Source organism: Epinephelus fuscoguttatus, linkage group LG6, assembly GCF_011397635.1.
Source record: "Epinephelus fuscoguttatus linkage group LG6, E.fuscoguttatus.final_Chr_v1".
NCBI classification, from domain to species: Eukaryota; Metazoa; Chordata; class Actinopteri; order Perciformes; family Serranidae; genus Epinephelus; species Epinephelus fuscoguttatus.
The window spans coordinates 30,247,040-30,267,717 of record NC_064757.1 but is presented as its reverse complement, the minus strand read 5'-3'; the positions used below and the strand labels follow the sequence as shown (position 1 = coordinate 30,267,717).

General features: G+C 40.7%; 1 protein-coding gene across 3 annotated transcripts in view; it reads left to right on the top strand.

The window, feature by feature from the left end:
- Positions 1-20,678, top strand: part of sh2b3 (SH2B adaptor protein 3) — a 72,158-nt gene that overhangs the window by 35,081 nt on the left and 16,399 nt on the right. The window lies entirely within an intron of this gene.

Sequence of the window (20,678 nt, the reverse complement as noted above, 5' to 3'; positions counted from 1 at the left end):
AGGGAAAGCACATCACACTTGGCACTGGGAACGCCTCGGGATCCCCCAGAAAGAGCTGGAGGATGTGGCTGGGAGAAAGCAATTAGGGCTACCTTGCTCAGTTTGCTGCCTCCGCAACTAGACTGTGATGCGATAGATAGATGAAACATGCCGTGCACTTTATGGCTGGACCATTACATTGTATTTTATGCACATTGCTACTGCTCGCTTATATAAAAAACTGACAAATTAAGAGGAGGAGAGGAAGTTGAGCTAAGATGTGGTTCACAAAGCTCACAGCGTAGCTCACAACAGTGTTGCTTTTGTTGATATTTATTTGTATTCCGTCTAAAGGAGGCATAAAAACTGTCTTCTCATGCAAAGTGGAAAACATCTCAGTGTGGAAAATGCATGAATGTGGGAGGAGTGTTGTGTGTGTGTGTGTGTGTGTGTGTGTGTGTGTGTGTGTGTGTGTGTGTGTGTGTTTTTATTTGTTTGCATGTGTGTGTGTTTCAGTGTGACAAAAATCTATAGAAACATCTAAAGGAAGTAGAGTGGTTAGAGTCATGTGGTCAAGATGTTTGTCAGATCTCTCGCTCTGTCTCTTTCTAGTTCTGTGTCTTTTTGCAGAAGAGGTTGTCGTGTTGTCTCTGTGTGTGTCTCTGCCTGCATTATTGAACACTCTGTTTCGATACTTAGCTTTCGCTTCGGTGAAATTTAGTGGCTTAATAATATTTATCCGTTTATGCATGGGAAATGTTTGCTTTTCCCCCTCGTCACAACCTCTTTGTTGGACTCTGTTGCGTGTGTTTTTGTGTTTGTGTGTGTCTGTGTGAGACCTGCAACCACAGTGCCAGTGCACATGACCTTGCTGAGTTGCATGTGGAAAGCCCCCAAAGCTGTTTAACACCCTCACCCAACAGTCTTCTCTTGGCCTCTGTTCTTCTTATTCATCATTGCCCATACATAGACCTACACACTCACACCTGCGAACACTATAATGTTACCAAGCACCATTACATCATAGTTTGAGTAAGTGCATTTGCGGTAAGAAGTTGAAAAGTACGTGAAGTGCTCCTTTTTTTTATTAGCATTATCAAATGATGTTTGTCTTGTAAACACCTCTAAACTTGTGACTCTTCAGTTAGGATTATATTTTTCAAAGCATGGGACTCTGCTTGTCAGTGCTTGCATAAGGTTTCTACTGTAAGTCTCTCCATTGATTAACAAGATGGTATCTACATGCAGTTGCCAGTTTATTATAAACTTTACATCTCTCATGACGGTAAGATTTTTCGCATGGCTGATGTAGATGTATAGAGTGCTGCAGGAATGAGTCCTAAAACCCAGGAGCATTTCTGGACATCCGATTCCCTTGTCTTGAAGTCAGTGGGTTTTTTGAGTGGGTTTGTGGTTAGATTTTCGTCATGAAAATATATAGGTAAATAACCAACTTGTGAATTTTAAAGCTTTTACATGTCTTGAAGACGGTTGCGAATAAGTAACAACGAGAAGCTTCACAGCCTCGTTGTGGTGGTGAGGTTAAGTCATGGGACTGTGGTGCAGCTTGTTCATAGCCTTATGTTAGCTTTTTGCTTGTGGCGATTGCATTTACGCTTAAAAAGATCCTAAAAGTGGTGTTTATTAGTAAAGATCATCTTTCTAAACAGAACTTGTAGGAGCTTGTTTTGTGCAATAATCCGAAATCCAAATTCAATGGAAAAATCCCACTGACTTTTGTCAAGGGAACCAGGGCGATGTTAACCTCTAAGTCATCATCCCTGCACCACCATATTACATCTGTTTTAGATAATATCCAGAAGGTTACCTAATAAACTGGAAAATTAGTGTATTTCCTATCTATGCTTCACTCTCATCTCGTCTTGTCTCAGAATCAAACTCTCTGTAGCTCTAAGCAGACGTTATAGTTATTACACCTGTACATATACCAGATTTAGATGACATAAAAATGAACAAATACATTTTTTTAAAAATAATTTGCCTGTCTGCTTTCCCTGTGGTAGTTGTGGGGGGTCTTCATTTACTTCAGCTTGCTTCTGCTCTAAAAAATGTTCTTTTATTTGTTTGGTTTTTCTTTCTCTGTGCAAATTCATCTCTGCACATGCTCCCATGTTGTTGCTGCAGTAAAAAGAACCACTGATAGTCATACTTTAATTGCAGTATTTGCTTAACGATGACCACAAGAGTAAACCACAGTATCATCATAACATAAAGATCAAGTTCGAGGTTTAATACTGGAGAGAACTGACGTGATGTAATGTGGTCGGAAACAGGAATATTAATCTAGTGGCATATTCGGACTGATGACAGTAAGCCTCTGGGGGCAATGGCCAGTATTTATGTGATTCCAGTGTAGCTGTTTATATCTGGGCCAAGACTTCCTCTTCCGTGCACCGGTCAATTCGGCTGATCTCTATAAACAGAATTCAGATACATAAATAAACAAAGCTAAAGCTAAAGTCATCAGACGACAGCTGATGGGTTCTGAGGTTGCAGTTTGGCCAGTGTGCCCTCCACACATACTGTTTCCCTGCCACTTAAACATATCTGTTTATAGAGATTAATAGAGATTAATCTAATGGTGGCAAACATTGGAATTTTGCCATTTGATTATTGTCAACAAATTGATTATTATGTGCATGTAAACATAACGTTTATCCAAATCAGGTCACATTAATTAATTGATTATATTAATGAGAATTATTTTGACATACAGCAGGGCAGCACTGACAAAAATGTAGATGAATTCATGTACTTTAGATTATCAGCAACCGTATTTATCAAATAATTGTTTTCATTTTTCATGCTAAAAGGTTAAATATTGCTGTTTCTTTGTCACAGTGTATGAAAGTAAATTTAATATCTTGTGTCTGTTAGACAGACGGAACAAGCAAATTAAAGGCATCACTGTGGCATTTTTTTTTTTTAACGATTAAACAAACAACCAGTTAATCAGAAAATGATAACGAAAATAATTGCTGTTGCAGCCATAATGTAATAAATAATTATAGGTCTTGGTGTCCATACTGGTTGTCCTGTCACACTGTACTTTGACCAGTATGACCATGGTAAAGGTATTAAATTGAATGCCTTGTGGAATTAAAAAGGCCCTCAGCAGTCTGTATATCTTCAGTGCTCTCCTCCACCCTCTCCTCTCCACTCCATGCTTTTCCACTCAGTTCTCCTCAGCTTTATTCTGAGTCACATCTCCAGCTCTGCTAAGCCCCCTCCCCGGATTCTCTCCGGGCAACTCTTTAGCCTGGTTTCAATTACAGAGCCAAACACAACTAGCATTTTCTCATTATCTGTGCCTCTCAGTTTCCCCTCAGAAAAATGACTCATTTTTTTTATCCTGTTGCCAGCGGATATGATTTGTCAATTGGAGCTGTAGCTCCTCACTAAGCAGACCGAGGCTTTTGATACTGCGCTATAAACATTTAGAGTTTGCTCTGGCCCTGGCACGTCCCACTTGGCTCTGACTCTCGTGTGGAAAATGTTATCATGGCTAGATCTCCTTCCCTATGTAAACCTGGTTCTGGCTCAGTGGTACCAGGAGCTGTAGTTGTAAGGGGCAAAACTGCACAGTAAGGTTTATTCAGACACAATGGTGTGGCACCGGGGGCAGGAGGGAAAGGAAGGACGAGAATGTTTTTCTTTCCCAACTTCTGGGCATGATTCTCTGTCAGAAGTCGTTTTTTGTAGTCGTAAAAAAATCAGTCACAGCAGAGTTTCATTTTCATGCCTTTGTAGGCAGGCTGATATTACCACTTTTCTTTGGATCCCCTGTAGAGCTGTGTATTGGTATTATAAAAAGACAGCCCAATACTAGTACCCTTAAGTGATCCTAAATCCAATAGAGTACTTTATTCTTTACCCCTCATGTGAATGGAAGCATTCAGTTGTGTAAAATAACACCAGATGCCACAGGTCTGTAGTATAGTCAAATTGTAGCGGCATCTCGGCATGCTAAACTGCCAACATTGCCAATACACCATGCTCCACATCACCACATTACAAAGACCTCCACACCAGGGACAAGAGCCACATGTACACAGTGACGGGGCTAACTGTTAGCATTACACGATTAACATTACTCAACGGTCATTAATGAGTTTAACAGCAGAGGTCCAGATCAGACCCCTGGCTCGAAAATGATAGAATGTAGGTGGTGTACGACTGGAGAAGTTTCAATGGTAGTTGCTACTGGCTTATATCAGATGTCATTGACATGTCAGTTACAACAGCATAATGAAATAATAAAATGATTGAAAAATAATAAGAGCTAACTAAACAAAAACGCAAATGCACTTTTCTACAGCCTTAATGATTAGTGTATCTATTGATTATCATTCCAGTCCAGTGTCGTCTTTTTGAGTCTTGTAGAGTCAATTTTTCCCATTTTCTTTCCACCCTTCAGCACCCTATCCTTTTCCAAAATACGCCAAGCTGCTATTCCTTTCGCTCCCCATTGCTTAAATCCTTGATTGTATTTTGAAGGTTTGAAATTTCTATCATAAGCTACCCATTTTAATATATCTGCCTCCTTTTGAATCTTATACTTTTTCAGTACTTTAAACCACAGAGCTAATGTGTGCAGTGTCATTGGATCCATATTAAATTTTAGCTCCTTGTATAGTTTATTATCTCCACTCATATTTTGAATTGGAATTTAGTCTGTTTCTTTTTCTGTATCTTTTTCAGTTTGCTTTATATTCGGACTTACACCAACAATATAAACGTCTCAATTTAGCAGCATAAAAGTACCCCTTCGTTTTGGAAGACACATGCCGCCTCTATCATTGGATAGCTTGAGAGTTCTGGGACTTCTTTTGCCCTAGTAACCAGCCCTAACCCCCTATTACTCTTTTTGGTGTATTCTTCATTTTATCTGTAATTATTTAATTTCCAGAGAGGTTTGCTGTTCAAAATGTCTGTCACTATCATCTTTATTAGTTCAGGGGGATTTCAAGGGTGGGGGGTGGGGGGGTGTAGAATACTAGAACTTTGAAATGTCTTTTTCCCATGTGTACAGTTACTGGACATACAACACGCCCTTAACTGACCATCACACATACACACACACCCATAACCGACACATGGCAGCTCTTACACATGTGGACAAGCAGCACACGGGTGAAATCTTTTAGATGCATAAACACAGACACACACATGCAAGCAATCTTTCATCCACTGCTGAGTGAAATTTGTGCACTTTTGAGATGTTGTTCTTCTTCTCAAACTGATGTCTGTGTTTTCTAAATGACATACAGTTCATACTTTTCAGATGCACACACTAATGGTGATGCAACATTTTGCCTGTCATTACATTATTATTACATTATCAAAACCTTCTCATGCAACTGTGAGAATGTTTTCACAAAATCAAACTGAGATTCCCATGTAGCCGATTTTGATAGGTAAAATACTCAGAAACTCTACTGCACACACACAAACAGTGCATGTGTGCGTGCGCGAACATCCACACTCTGCTCGCCACTACACACAATCACACAATCTATTTTCTGTTTCTCAGTAAGCTAATCTGGTTGTTTTCCATGAGATTTCAGCTGCACTACGATTAGCTTTTGTTTGGGTAGAGGAAGGTGTTAGACTCATCACAAACCACGATCATTTATCTTGGACGGATGTTATAAGTCAAAGATCAAGATTGAAATTGATAAATAATCACTCTGGAGCAGTCGTCGGGGCCAAAAAGCAAATAGTTTATCACACTGACCCTGTAACATCTTATCATCTGGATCAGCAGACATTTCTCTACAGAAATGTACACTGTCTAAGAGAGTTTAGAGAGTGATATATCTTTTTTAAAGCACTTTTTGGGGCTGTTTTTGTCTTTTTATTTAATCGTGACAGTCAAGAGATGGCAGGAAATGAGAGGGTAGAGGGAACTCCCAGTCGGACTCCAGTCCCAGACGGTCAGACTGCCAGGCCACCTTGAAAATCTCATGCTCATGCTATACGACCGTATAGTGATCTGGTGATATAGTGAATGCAGTGTTGTTTGTGGTTGACCCTCCAAAAACAATTTGCCGGTTACTCAAGACAGTTCACAGACCTCGTTGCCAGTCGTTTTCATTGGGACTGTTTCTTCACTAGAAAGCAGTCCCAATAAAAACAGTTCATACTTTCAACAGAGAGTAGATCCAATGAAAACTGTTCACAGTTAGTCCGTAGATTAACTCGAGTAACTGATACATGTTTTCTGGAAGGAGATATTACTGTGGAGTTTTTAAATGTCACTTTGCAGTGCTCTGGGTGCCGCAAATGAAATATTTGAGCAGTGACAGAAGTCTCAGTGGTGAATATCTCCAATCTGTGAAGAAAATAAGGAGATGTCAAGAGAGTTAGGTGGGAAATATTTGTCTTTGTGACTTGCATGAGCTGATTCTTTCAGTAGTATCAGTACACACCTTTTAAATGACACTTTGTTGATTTTCAACCAGCTCTGTATCATAACAATATGGATAGTATGTATAAATGGATTTTGGAAACTTCTCTCCATCACACCAGTGTCTAGAGCTCCCTGCACCCCTCCCAGCAAAACTTGGGTTTACTGGCTCTCAGGGCTGTTGCTCAAACTACAGGCTATACATTGGCATTTTTGCATTGCCCCTCACCCATGCTTCCACCACGGACACAGAGCACAGAAGTGGCTCACCGCTTCTCTCTTTCTCTCAAACTCAGACCAAACTCTGATGGAACAGTGAAACTAGACAGTGCTGATCAAATATAAGCCATTATGTTACTTTATTGCCTATTTCTTATCTAAAATGATCTGTAGAAACATATTTTAGTGCATTGTTTAGCTGTTCTAGCGAGAGTTGTGAACCAGAAGTGGGCTCCGTATCGTTTCCTGCAACAGAGGCTAAAAAAAACGGAGCTTGAACAGTAAAACTAGGCAGTGCTGATCAAATATAAACCAAGATTCTGTAACTGTGTTGCCTGTTTCTCGTCTAAACTGATTAGACATGTTTAGCTTAATGTTTAACTGTGATACGAGATTGTTTGTCACCAGCTGGCTGCCATTGTGTCATAAGGACGAGTTTGCATCATATCACCCACCAGTGGGAGCATTTCTGGTAGTTGTAGGTTTTCTACCTCTTGTCCAAAGCCAAGTTATCTCCAGTCATGTAGCAACAATTTCAGAAGTATTTGTGGCTTTCTACTGCATACTGCAGACCATCTTTCCAGCAGTGAAATACATCTTATTTCAAACAAAAGTGGATATTACATTGTGGATGTAACTTTCATAAAGCTGAGGCCGTGTGCCTTGATTATTATATAAGTTACAATTACTAATTTGGCCAGACAGACTGTCGAGATTGAGACTAACTAAGCTAAGCAAAGCCTGGTTTTGATCTTTTTTGAGCTTAAATGATTTTACTTGGTGATTTCATGAAATAATTGTTTCAATTCTGGCCATTCAGTGGGATCATGTCTCCCACATAAGCAAGGTATGGAGAGGGGACTCAAAGTCAGACCGACAATATTGAGTTTGTTAATAAAACTTTTCTTCTCTGGTAGATGTGGGGTGCTAAAATAATACTTTGACATGCTGAAATCGGCTGTTTATAAAGGCTGTTTGTTACTATTTCAGCCCTTGATTATGGTGCTGATTGTTGTCTCCTCCGGTGGGCGTAGTTTTCGGAGTGTGACAGGTTGTGCTCTCTCTATATTTTGGGGCACCCTGGTAGCTCACTGGGTAGAGCGTGTACCCTCAAAGTCAAGTCCTTAAAGCAGCGACACAGGTTAGAATCCAGCCCGGGCCCTGTGCAGCATGTCTTCATCTGTCTCTTTCCTGTCTATCACTCTCTCTTACTATCAAAGAAAGCATAAATATAATGATTTTTGATGCTGTAGTTTGTGTTGCTGTTGAAATGTGTTTCATTATACAGAAAGGTGTTTCTGTTATATAGCGGACACTCGCTGATGTAAATGACGTTTGCCATCTGAACAAGCTAGTCTTCTTGGCCACACACACTGTCCTGATTTTGTTAGATGATTTTATCGTTGTTGGTGACAATGAGAATATATTGTCACGATCTCAAAGCTCTTGACTTTCCCCACTGGACTAAAGTTTTTCAGCATTAAGCAGAAATTCTGATGAATTAGGTTTAACTTTGCAATCTAAAAGTTAAGTGTCACAACATTGTTGTTATCATCATGCTGAAAGATGTTAACACTTTCCCTTCTTCTTTTTTCTGCTCTGTCAGGTTTGCTAATTGGTCTTTTCTCGGGTGCGAAGCCGCAGCTAATTCATTTACAAGGAACTGCACTCAGTTCTGTGAATTGTGAGTGTGCTGTCTTAACTTCTGCATATTTGGCTTATATATCAGTGTTTCTCAGAAGTATGCAAGGAGGGCAGCACAATGAAGTGACACATTTATTCATCACTGAAGGCTGACAGCCTCTGACAGGTTTCCTAGAACACACTCATCTCTATCAGTGTTGGTAACCCCACAACTAGTGCTCAGTGTATGTGTGTGTGTGTTTCCCACATCCTCCATGATGCCACAGATAGAGCTGAATGTGAATGTGATCTGATCTCCTGGCTGCCTGTACTCCACCTCTGCACACGTACCAGAAACCAGTGTGTACAAAGGTGGCGTCAGAGCTTTTCTCAGTGCAGGCACGTTTTGAAAAATATTTTTTTGATCCGTGAAAGCCCTCACCTGAAAGACAACTCTACGCGAACAGCTGAATGTATAAAATAAACCTTTAAAAAAAATCGTATAAAGTGTTTTTACAGTTATTGTAAATGAATGATATTGTCCAGGCCCCAAAATGCATGATTGTTTCTGGCTTAAAAAAATAAAGAAAACAATAGATTTTAAAGATGCTGCCATTTTCATGCATTTGTATTATGGTTTTATGTGAATCCAGCTGCTCTCTGTGGCCATAATACTGAGCCAACAATAATTTGAATAATTTAAAGGCCAGAGAGAATTGGTGAAATATCCCTTGGCGGGGCCTTTAACTTTTTTTTTTTTTTAATGCTATCATGTTTTGGATCTGTTTTTTTTGAGTCAAATTCAAACTGCTTTCAAAATCAGCACACAAACCACTGCTCTAACCCGACCTTTAAGGACAGAAACTGCAAGATTCATACAAGATTTCGCTGTAGTATTACTGTTGATGTTACTATTATTTTATTAACTGTAGGACAGCATGTTCATTGTGTATTGTTTGCATATGTTTGCTCGTAATGTTTGCCACTTACTCAGCTTTAGATCGTATTAACTGCTGCGATACAGGAAGAACAGTTTAGCCACCCTGTCATGGAAGAAACCAGGAGTGAGTTGGGATCAGAGAGTCTATTCCTGTCCCACCATCTATGGAGGAAGACCTCAGGAGTGTTTATCTGTGTAACTCAAACAACAGGTGGTGGAGCTGACGGGTAAAAACAATAGCAGCTGCTACGGATCACTATAGTTTTAGCTGCAGCTATAGCTGTTGTTTAAACACTTTAGACACAGTTTTCTTTACAAGTGTACAAAGAATGCGTGTACAGTAGCCACGATCCAGGCAGAGCGACGAGCTGATCATAAAAATCATCATGTAACACAAGCTGGTTAAAAATGCTTATGTGCACGTACATTGTGAATATTACTGTATAAATCTCTTGTTAAGCAGTGAAGTGTATGAACTACCCTGCAGACTGAAGTCTCTACTAACAGAGACATGAATGGGTCGAACACAAGCTGAATGTGTATCGGCAGGTCCACGATATATAGGTTACATCTGGTGTATGAAAGGCTGGGATTGCATTGTCATTATAAACTAAACTATTACATTCTGGTTTTATCTCTCGCCATGTCAAGGCACTGTATCACCCCTTCCTCTCCTTGCAGTTCTCGTACTGACACAACTGATGCTACATCCAGTATCTGTTACTAACAGCAGAACAACACTGGTTTTTGCAACTTAAGTAATAACTGCTGTGTTATGTTCGACACACAGTTTTGTGTCCACTCACGCACCGGAGCAGCTCCAGTCTCTGTCTTTGCAGCCTGTGGCACAGCAGCCTTCAGTGTTGATTGGTCAGATAGTGCTGTTGGCCGGACATTGAGTGACGCTACAAAGTGGTGACTGTAAACAGAGGGGCTGCAATTATATCAGCTCAAAAAACTGGTGATGACAGCGATGACCTCATCACCGCAGTAGTGTCACATGGCCATGATATTGCGCTGTAACGCAGTTATCGTCATAGCGCCACACTGACACCTGCAGTAGTGACTTGGCAGCTTTATCATGACGTTAAAGAAAACTGTGACTTACTGGTCACTGAAGAGACTAATAGTTGTAGCAGGGCTCATCTAATTACATCATCTCGTTGCATCCTCTTCTTCTGCAATGGTTTTATATCACTCAGTTGGACAATTGGCGCCACTGGCTGTATCTTGACAAACCAGTTTATGACTCCAGCCTGAATTAAACTGGCGACATTGCGGTTATGTGGTATGCAGTGCAACCATTCTGCTGCCAGTGGACACTATTTCGGGTTTTTTTGCAAATTTCCTTGAAATTCAGTGAAACTTTGTGCTAAACTTGAACGGAAAGACCAGTGTGGTTCATTGACGTGTTTATTGGTTTTTTGGATAACAGTAGAGCCTCTGTGGTTCTGAAGAATAAGATATAAAAGGCTCTGGCTGCACAAAAAAGACTTGATAGTAGGATTTTTCTTTTTGTTGATTTGGGTCTTTTCATGGGTTTGGTTGACAGTGAAAAATATAGACCAGACACATCCTGTAAGTATGCAGCAAGGAAAAAGAAACGCATCAATGATCCAAACCCGAAACCAGGGGAAGCACAGACAGATGTGTCGGTCAAGGTCTCCTCTCCTGATGAGGCCCTGATGGGTGGTGCTTTAAAAATGTGTGTGCGTGCTTGTGTGTAGGATAATTGTGCACACACACTTTGCAAAATCTCTCCTGAGACCAGTTTGGTAACCCTGCAGAGTTTAAGGCCTGTCCAGCACACACACACGCACGCACACACACATGCAGGCGCCCCGGACAGCGTTGGCCGAGCTGACCCTCGGAGGGATAGTGGAATGTGGAGTGTCAGTCAGTTGCCACGGTGACGGCCTTGAGAAAGGGACCCTGGGAAGATCATTTTGGACTCCAAACATCCTGTGTGTCACCCGTGTGTGTGTGGGCGTGTGCACTCAAACTGTAGACGTGTTTGGGACTGTGTGGGTGAGAGGTTGCAGGGCTGCATCTTGTTTGTGAGCTACTTTCATCAACTGTTTATGCCTCCTGTGTGTGTGTGTGTGTGTGTGTGTAAACCTGTGTGTTACTTTGTTTGGTTGAACAGTCAGTGTTACTGCCTGTTTTAGTTGTTGGTTGGTCATATGATGTCTTTTAGTATTTTTTATTTTATGTTCATTTGACATAATGCAATTGGCAGTTAATATGTAGCTTCTCCATATCCCTCTTTGTGCACAAGACAGACATGGAATAAGGGGGCTAGCGCAGGGTTGGCCATAGTATGGCGACTCTGGAGCAGTTTGGACGTTCGGTGCTTTGCTCAAGGGCACCTCAGTCTTACCGAGCAGGCAGACTGGCACCTCTCCAGCTGCCAGTCCACACTCCATCCTCAGGCTGTAAGGAACTTCAACTGGCAAACCTCCAGTTCCCAGGTCAAGTCCCGACAAACTGAGCTATTTACACCCCTAACTGAGCCACTTGACCCCCCAACCAAAAAATTATTATAATAATTTTAATATCTAATATAGAGCTGCAACCAAAAATGTTAAGTTTTATTGATTTCATCAGAATTACCTTCATTGGTGGGATAGGTGTGGACACATACAAGCAATTTGACTTTGCTATTTCAGTGTACTTGCACAGAAATAGACATATCAGTTAAAAACAAGGACAGCACAGCTAAGAAAGGTAAACATAAACAACACAAACATCATCCTTGTTAAGGTTATTAATTGTTTTGCCTGTAAAATGTCAAAACATTATGAAAACCACAGTCCCTAAAAAAATACAAACCGCATTCATTTATGGTGATATAACACAGAGAAATGCAGCAAATCCTCACAGCTGTGCATCCAAAAATTATTACAACTCACAAAACTTTATTTTGAATTGTAGTTGACTTGCTAAACAAGAGCTGCGGAAATTTCTATGTATGTGTTAAACATAAAACAGAAGCCTAAAATGCTCACTTTGAACTGTTGACCCTGGCCGGGTGTTAAAAATAAAGAGGCCAATCTCCAGCAACACCTGTAGTATATAGACAGCTTTATTGCAGGTGTTAAAATACACCCTAAACACATGGTAACCATCTACAATCCATGCTAAAAACATGCAAGGACAGGAATAACGGAGGACTTACAAAGACAGACGAGACATGTACAGTAAATATAATTGAAAAAGCAAAGATATGTGAGCCATATTCTTTCTGTTGCATATCGGCGTCTCATATTCACAATATCAGTCCCCTGTGTGTGAAGCTGAAACATAGTAGTGAAAGTTGAGTCAATCTGAGAAGAACCAGGAGTGAAAACTGAAAAGTCGTCGTGGGGTCACAATATTACAGCGACAGAACCCCAGTAGGGTAACATGTTACTGTACACAGATTACCAACCAAAGAACGAAACCTATCAGCTCAGATGTGTCAACAAACAGCAATACAGTCAAGTAGTAGTATAGAGCTAGCTACAACTAACACTTTCAGGATGAGTTGATCTGTTGAATACTTTTTTGAAGGCAAAAAAACCCCAACTACAATCTTAGGTTTGAATATAGATTCAATGCAGCGCTTCAGCAAAAAAAAAGTATGAGACAGGAAGACTACTTTCCAGCTTCAAAGCTGTTCAAAGGGGAAAATAGAGGTAGCTGGAGTTTAAAGGCAACCTATTGTGCTCATTTCCATGTTCATACTTGTATTTTGGGTCTCTACTAGCATGTTACAGTGTTAAAAACAAACACTTAATTTGCCTCATACTGTCTGTGCTGGAACATAATTTTAGCTTCTGTATTGTCAAGCCTCCCCTGTGAAAAAGCCCAGTCTGCTCTGACTGGTCCACGTCTCCAGGCCTTCCATGTTTCGGCATCTCTGCATCATCATTGCAGCTGGGAAATGACGGTAACAAAGTCACACCTTGGCCCTTATTTCTGTCAGAAATCACCCATAAGAGCTTCTAAACACAACCAAACATGTTGCAGCAGGAATATGATCCAAAATCAGGGAGAAATGTACAGCATTAGCAACCAAGATTACAGATTTCCCCAACGTTAATATGTAGCAGTGTAGGCTATGTGATGTAAAAACTTGCAGTAGTGTGCCTGGAGCAGATGACCATATAAAGAAATCTGTCACAGTCTGACATCAGTTTGTTTCTGGAGTAGAAAAATATGTCGGAAATAGAGTATTCAGAGCAGTCTGATGCCTGAGGTTTTAAGGCCCAACTTTCTAATATTATATATATGTGACAGAAAATGAGGAAGAGCTTAATATGTGCCCTTTAAATAGTTTAAAAATGGATCAATGAATGTATCTAATATAAATGCTGCAGTTTTCAGCATGTCATGTGTAAATTGTGGAAACAGGTCATCATCACACAGTAGCATGTTGTTACTGTGGTGGATAAAACCTGAATTTGTTAAATGCAAACAGGCCAACAGAGTCATGAAACCAAAAGAACACACTTTAACACACAGAGCACTGTAAGTACATTATGCCTGCTTCATACTGTAATATTGATAAACTCCAGTCTCTTGTTCTCTCGAGTGGAAAAAAAATCCATCTTAAAATCCGTTTACACTGACACTGGAAGCTTTAAACCATCACTAATGTACTGAGACATTTTGTCATGATGTCCTTGCCTTTTTTATCCCCTGAAGGAGACATCAGATTTTGCCCATAATACAAACACCGAGGCTATGAGCATGCGGTAACATTTGTTATTGAGATGTGGTACGACTTCAGTGCTTTCACAGTTGCAGGATGAGGAACAGTCTTGGATTTGAAGTCAGCTGGCAAGCGATACTGTTTGTGACAAAGAGCAGCGATTTAAGACGTTAATAAAAAGCTTCCCTAAAGGTTTTACAGTATATTCACAGACACATTATGCTCACTCTCTATGACCGAGTCTGTCTGTTTTATCCGTTTCTCTCTCAGCCTCCTGTAGAGTGTTTGTACGCAGATCTGGTTGATGCCAGGTAACAGCTGGTAGGGACTGTGTTGTGTTACATCAGCTTTTGTTTTTGGCAGTCTCTATAGCAAAGGATTAAGTCTGCAGTCTAGTTATTCCAAAAACCTGTCACTCACACACCTGAACACCAGAGGCACAGCTTTGAAGGCGGGGGGCACGTTTGTAAAATGAGTAATAAAATGTGTTTCAACTCGCATTTAAAGCCCCGGTTACTGGCAGTGAAACTGTGTCTTTTATTCATGGGCGCATTGTTTGTTCAGCGTAATAGATTAATGCCAAATAAACAAGTTTGAATATTCTAATACGAAATAATATCAGTGAATAGCTGCTATGCTTGTGACTCAAAATAGCCTACAGCCAAGGACAGATCATGGGACATTGGGCCCCTGGGCACAGACACATAAAAGGCCCCGCCACCCCTCCTGCATTGCAGCAAAACCCCCAGACTGCAAGCGACTAAAACCAATGCTGTTTTAGTCTCTTTGTGGTTATTTTGGAACTTTTTTGTGATAGATTTGTGTGTCTTTGTGCTTCGTTCTTGAAGAGCTACAGCGATTTATTGATTATTCAATTGCCAAAAATTAATTAGCAACTATTTTGATAATCAAGTCATCGTTTTAGTAATTTTTTAAGCAAAAAAAAGCCAACTGTTTGCTGGTTACATGCTTTTTAAATGTGAAAATGTAATGGTTTTCTTGGTCTTACATGATAATAAACTAAGTAGCTTTGGATTTTTGGACTGCTGGGTTGAAGACATCACTTTGGGCTCTGGAAAATTGTCACTACTTTCTGACATTGACAAAATGATGAATGGTGAAAATAATGTGCTGATCAATACATAATGAAAATAATCATAAGTTGCAGCTAGAGCTTGGTATTGTCAATCGATACCTTTAAAGAATCGGCCAAAAGAAGTATTGCAACTTCTCTAGTCAATTGATACCTGCATTTGATCCTTTTTTATTCCAGATCTACAAAGAAAAGACTATTTGTGTGGTTTTGCTCGAAACCAATTACCGCAAACGTTGTTTGATTTAATGCGACGTGATTGTCCCACTACTGCAGCAGCTATAGCCCTTACAGTCTGTGATGTGATGAAGTCGAGCACTGTGTGTTTAATGGCAGTTCAGCCTGTAGAGATGCCACGACATGATGGATACTGAATAAAGTAGGAAAAGAAAAAGGTACTGAATGAAGTGCACTGTTGGTACTGGTATTGAAATTGTGCCAATACTCAGCCCCCTTTGCAGCCCAACTTTCTCGCTCTTTTTACTTGTTTTTCATCCCTTATTCGTTTTGTGTCACTTTTTGTTTCTTCTTTGTGGTCGTTTTGTGTCTCTGTGTTCTTTCTGCGTTTTCTTTGTAGTCTGTTTTCTCTCTTTGTGGTTGTTCTGCGTAATGCTTTTAAAGATAAACACGCTCACACAGCTCATGAATGCTCGCACAGTGTTCCCACATTGTTTGGTGGTGGTGTTTAAGGAAATAATCTTGAAGGGGTTACATGCAGATTAGGGAAAAAAGGAAGAAAAAAGGGCAAAGGACTGCTCTGTGTGTGCGTTAGTCTGTTCCTCTGTGTGTGTGTGTGTGTGTGTGTTTTGTCTCAAGGGAGCATTACAGACTACAGTTTGCAGTAATAGGAAATGTGCTAGCTTGAACTTGCTCCCCTGATGAAGTTGATTCACAGAAATCAGGCCTGTTATGTTGTTGCTCAACCAGTCAGACATCTGCTGCCTGTTTTTCTTTTTTTCTTTTTTTTCCCTCCACAGACACATATGGTTCCTCAAAGATGCTCTTAGTCAGAAACTCATTCACAATCTCAATAAATTCCTCTCAATGAGTCACACTCGGCTCTTATGCACACACATACACACACTCGAAGTATCACATCTCATTAGCTGTCGCACTTCCTGTGTAGTTATGATGTTAATGGTGAAGCTTGAAGTCTTTATTGCCGTCTCGTTAAGCATGAAGTAAATACATGTTCATTAATCAACAATGTCCACATAAAAGTAAACTTGTTTGTGCTCGAGTTAAGCGTTTTTAAATCATCTAGATTTCAAAGTAGGCGTATGACTAACAGTTACTTTCATTATCAGTCATGACCTTTGTCCACATAGCGTTTTCCCAGTGTTTCATAAAAAAATCCCATCGCTTTTTTAAAAATTCAAGTGCAGAGGAAACTCATTTTGGTCGCTTGTATCCGCGATCTCATTCTTTGGGTCATTAGCTCCAGTGCCTCCAGACGTCCTGCTGAGGGTTGTCTCTCTCATGTGATTGATCCAGTGCCTCCAGTAAACTCTTCAGGGTCTGTTTGTGTTTCCGAACCAACGATGAAGAATCCAAATCATTTCGAACAGCCGAGTGCTCAACTGCAAAAATTTGATTTTTAGTCAGTTTTATTTATATGTGTAGCTGCGATAGAGTAAAATTGTTGCTCGAGGGGGAAGACCGCCATTTTCCAACAGAGAAACATGGCCTCAAATTTGGAGGTCCTGACTATCATTCCGACTGCTTCACACTTGGCTGCAAACCGCCCCAGTGTAGGCTGGAGGTCACAGTGTGATGAAACAAACAGAACCACATCGTCTGCAAAAAGCAGGAGACGCTGTGCATTAAAGGCAAAAAAAAAAAGAAGACGCTGGGTGAGGTGCTTTTGCTCATATGCTCTCCCACTTTATGGGGTAAAGCTTCATAATTTTTTAACAATACCCAGCCCTAGTATTTAATTATATTAAAACAGCAGTGTGAACTTCAACCTCAGAACAAACTCAAAAACAATCTGCAGATGAAGACCACATAATATAATCGAAAGCTCAAGAACAGCTACTCTATCAGGCTTGGAGTGAGATTGTTTTGTCACTGACTGTTTACAAGTCCAAATATGAAATATAAACCCCCTTTTTTGTCACTTTTATTGTTTATTGTTTAAATCACTTTTCAGCCTCTGTAGTGAGACTGAATGTCGCGAGTGTCTCACCAATCAACAAGGATTGTTCACTCATAGTATCTTGTACAATGACAACTCTTTTTTGTACTTCGTATGTACCTCTGGTCTTTCCTGCAAGTGTGAACACGCCTCTTCTGAGAATACATTGATTGCATCGTTCTCACTCCAGTCATAGGAAATCCTGAAAGTTTTAACCTGAATCTGAAGAAACAGAATTTCTGTGAACATCCTGGGCTAAAATGCAGCTGTAGCAGCAATTTGGTTACAAGTGCAACTTTCAGTCAGTTCCTCATTCACTGACTCAGAACTCTCTGAATGAGTCACATCCCTCTCATCTCTGCGTCACACTGCGTGTTATTGATAGTATTAGACACTGCGGTTAAAACAAAAAGTGCTTGGAGTTACAGGGTTTGTTCGAATCACCGGCAAGCTGAGGAAATTGGGCGAGTGCGTGTGTATGTGTATGTGTGGGGGGTGGGTTAATCTATTCTTTTGATGTGTGTGTGTGTGTGCGCGTGTGTGTGTGTGTGTAGGATTATCATAGACATTCCTCAGGCTCACACACTGTCACATGGACTCAAACTTATCCGGTGCACAAAGCCCTGGAATCCGTCCTCCCCGCTCTTTCTTCTGCCTTTCATCCCTCCCTCTTCTCCCACCCAACAACGCCGTGTCTTTCACCGTCTCGTCTGTTTCCTTTTGCTGCTTCTGCTCTCTCACGCAACTCTGCCCCCCTTCCATTTTTTTTTGTTCTGCTCTATTGCATATGTTTGTCCCCATAGGGTTTAATGCTGATCCAACTGTAGCTTGTTAGCTTCCGCTGTGTGCCGCAGGATTATCTCTCGACGTGATTATTACAGCTGCAGCGATTAATCGATTAACTGCTAAGTATTAAATTAATGGCCAACTAATCTCTGATTCCGGCCACTTTAATGTGAATATTCTCTGGTTTCTTTACACCTCTCTGACATTTAACTGAATATGCTGCTGACAAAACAAGACTTTTGAGGACGTCATCTGGGGTTTTGAGAAACACTTATCGTCATTTTTCACCATTTTCTGACATTTTTGAGACCAAATAACTATCAAATAATTGAGAAAATAATCCACAGATTAATCAACAGTGAAAATAATTATTGGTTGCTGCCCTAATAATTATATAGCAATAAAGTAAAGATATTGTTACCATGTTAACATACTGCAACAATTAGCCGGTTAAGTGGTTAGTCGACCTACATCTATAGCTGACTCATGACCCATACACACTAGTTTTGACTCTCGATAAGAGTTGCTGACTTTCTTGTCTCCACGTGTTTCTATCAGCTGTCACCCAGGCTTCATTTCAGAGGTGACCTTTGACCCAACGTGCCATAGGCCTGCACACACGGCTGACTGGGTCATTCATCTGTGTGTGTGTGTGTGTGTGTGTGTGTGTGTGTGTGTGTGTGTTTATGCCGCTGGCTCTGTTAGCGCTCGTTTGCATCTCGGGGGCTCGAAGGGTCCACATCGCATTATTAGTGAAGTATGATAAGTTTGAGCACGTGGATGTGCACACACACGCCATCTGTCTTCTGTCCAGCTGGTTTCAGGTTTACCTGCATGGGTCAGGACATTAAAGAGGTCTTACATCTGTAGGAAGGACAGATTGATGATAAATTAAAGGAAAAACCTGAATAAAAGAGCAGTGTCTTCAAGGGTGCCATCATCTGGAGGGCACGATGAGTTTGAAAATGATGTGAATCGGATGCTGTGACCTTTGCAAATACAGACTACTGCTGCCTGCTGGTATGGAGAGTTACTTCCCCTCATGCAGGTGCAGAATGTACGAACTGGTTGGCTGTCGGCTGTAGTCTTTGCGGTGTGTTCATGTGCGACTTTTTGGCTGAGACACAGATGATGTGAGGCGACGCAACAGTCGGCCTTGGTCCCCACTAGTTCTTTGTTGTCAGTTAAGTGTGTCTTGGCCTTTACAGAATCAATGCCAAGGCACATTGAAGCTGCTCTGGCGGCACGTGATGGTTCTACACTTTACTAAAACACTTTTACGTTGGTTTTTCCTTATATTTCTCGCCCATCTGCATCTCCATATGTCTGTTTTATAAGTGCATGAAAGTCAGGAAAGCAGAAAATGGTCACAAGCTTGACTCAAAGTCACAGTATCAAGAGTTCACGCTGTGCACTGCGGGTCAAACAGCCACCAGGAAGCCCCTCATGTCTCGTTTTTAAATCACAGTTTGTCCTGGTGGCGTCGACCTTGGAGCTCTGCCGTGAGAGCTCCCATCATGCTCTTCTTTTCCTGTGACTCACTGCATCTTCTGTCACTGAGAGAGGCTTCAGTTTCAGCAGCACAGAGGCTTCACACTCACACATGCATGCACATTTAGAAACATGCACATATGAACCTACTGTACACATGAACATCCTGTGGTGTGGTGTGGTAGCTGTAGCTTCGCTCATCAATCTTAAAATAAGACATATTGCAGCAGCACCTTACTCAGAAGTCAAGTCCATTCAGTTCCAAGTGAAAGCCACTTCGTTGATATGCTAGATATTTAAATGAAAGTTAAAAAAAAAGAGGTCAGAGTAGAGATCAGGGTAGAAATTTACAAACCTTGCTGCATTAATGTGCCGCTGAGGAACAAAGTGTGTGAGTTGGACTGCTGCAAAGCTGTAAGCTGAGCTTGATTAGTATAGCAGAGGCTTGTATGTCAGAAGTCCACAAATTATCTGCAGGTTTAAAAGGCTGATTCACCCAAATCACCCAATAGTTTGTTTTTTATTTGCTACAGTTATGGGAATATCTGTCATCCAGACATCCTCTGCCACCCCAAACAATGGAGATGAATGGATTTTTTTTTTTTTTTTTGTCTTCCCAGAAACAATTTCTCAGGATAATTTTTCTGAATCCTTTTTTCTTTTTTAAACAAAATATGTATTGAGTTTTCTTATTTTCCACAATAACTATATAAGACAAACAATAAAATCTAGCTACAGAAACAAGCAGCACTAGTTGAGATCAACAAACACATGCAGGAGGTTACAGGAAATAGTCTGTGTTTCAGGTAAATCACAGGTCACAAGAGTTCATGTTTAGGAAACTCTGAAAAACTCAGGTCCAAGATAATTCAGATAAGGTATCCAAACTTTTAAAAACTGATCTGCTTTGGTATGTAGAACATCTGTAAGATATTCCAAAGGAATCAGTTCAAATATAACCTTACACCAACCCTTAACAGAAGGTGCTTATCACAAGTCCACTGTAGTGGTTTGTTTCTTTCTGCAGCAAAAGTAAAAATAGCATATAACCTTGTGCTAGTTGAAGCAGTTATACTTTTCTCAGTAGGCCCAGAATCAAAGACATCAGGTCCATGAATCATTCCTTTCACAGCCCCAAACTCTTGACACCCAACCAAGCTGTGCTTCCTCACAGACTACCAGTAAATAGCCTGTGGCATGTTGTTCAATGTGCTGTTGAACCATTCAGGGAATTTAGCAACATCACATGGTCAGCCACATCAGACTGCGGCTGAAGACTCAGTT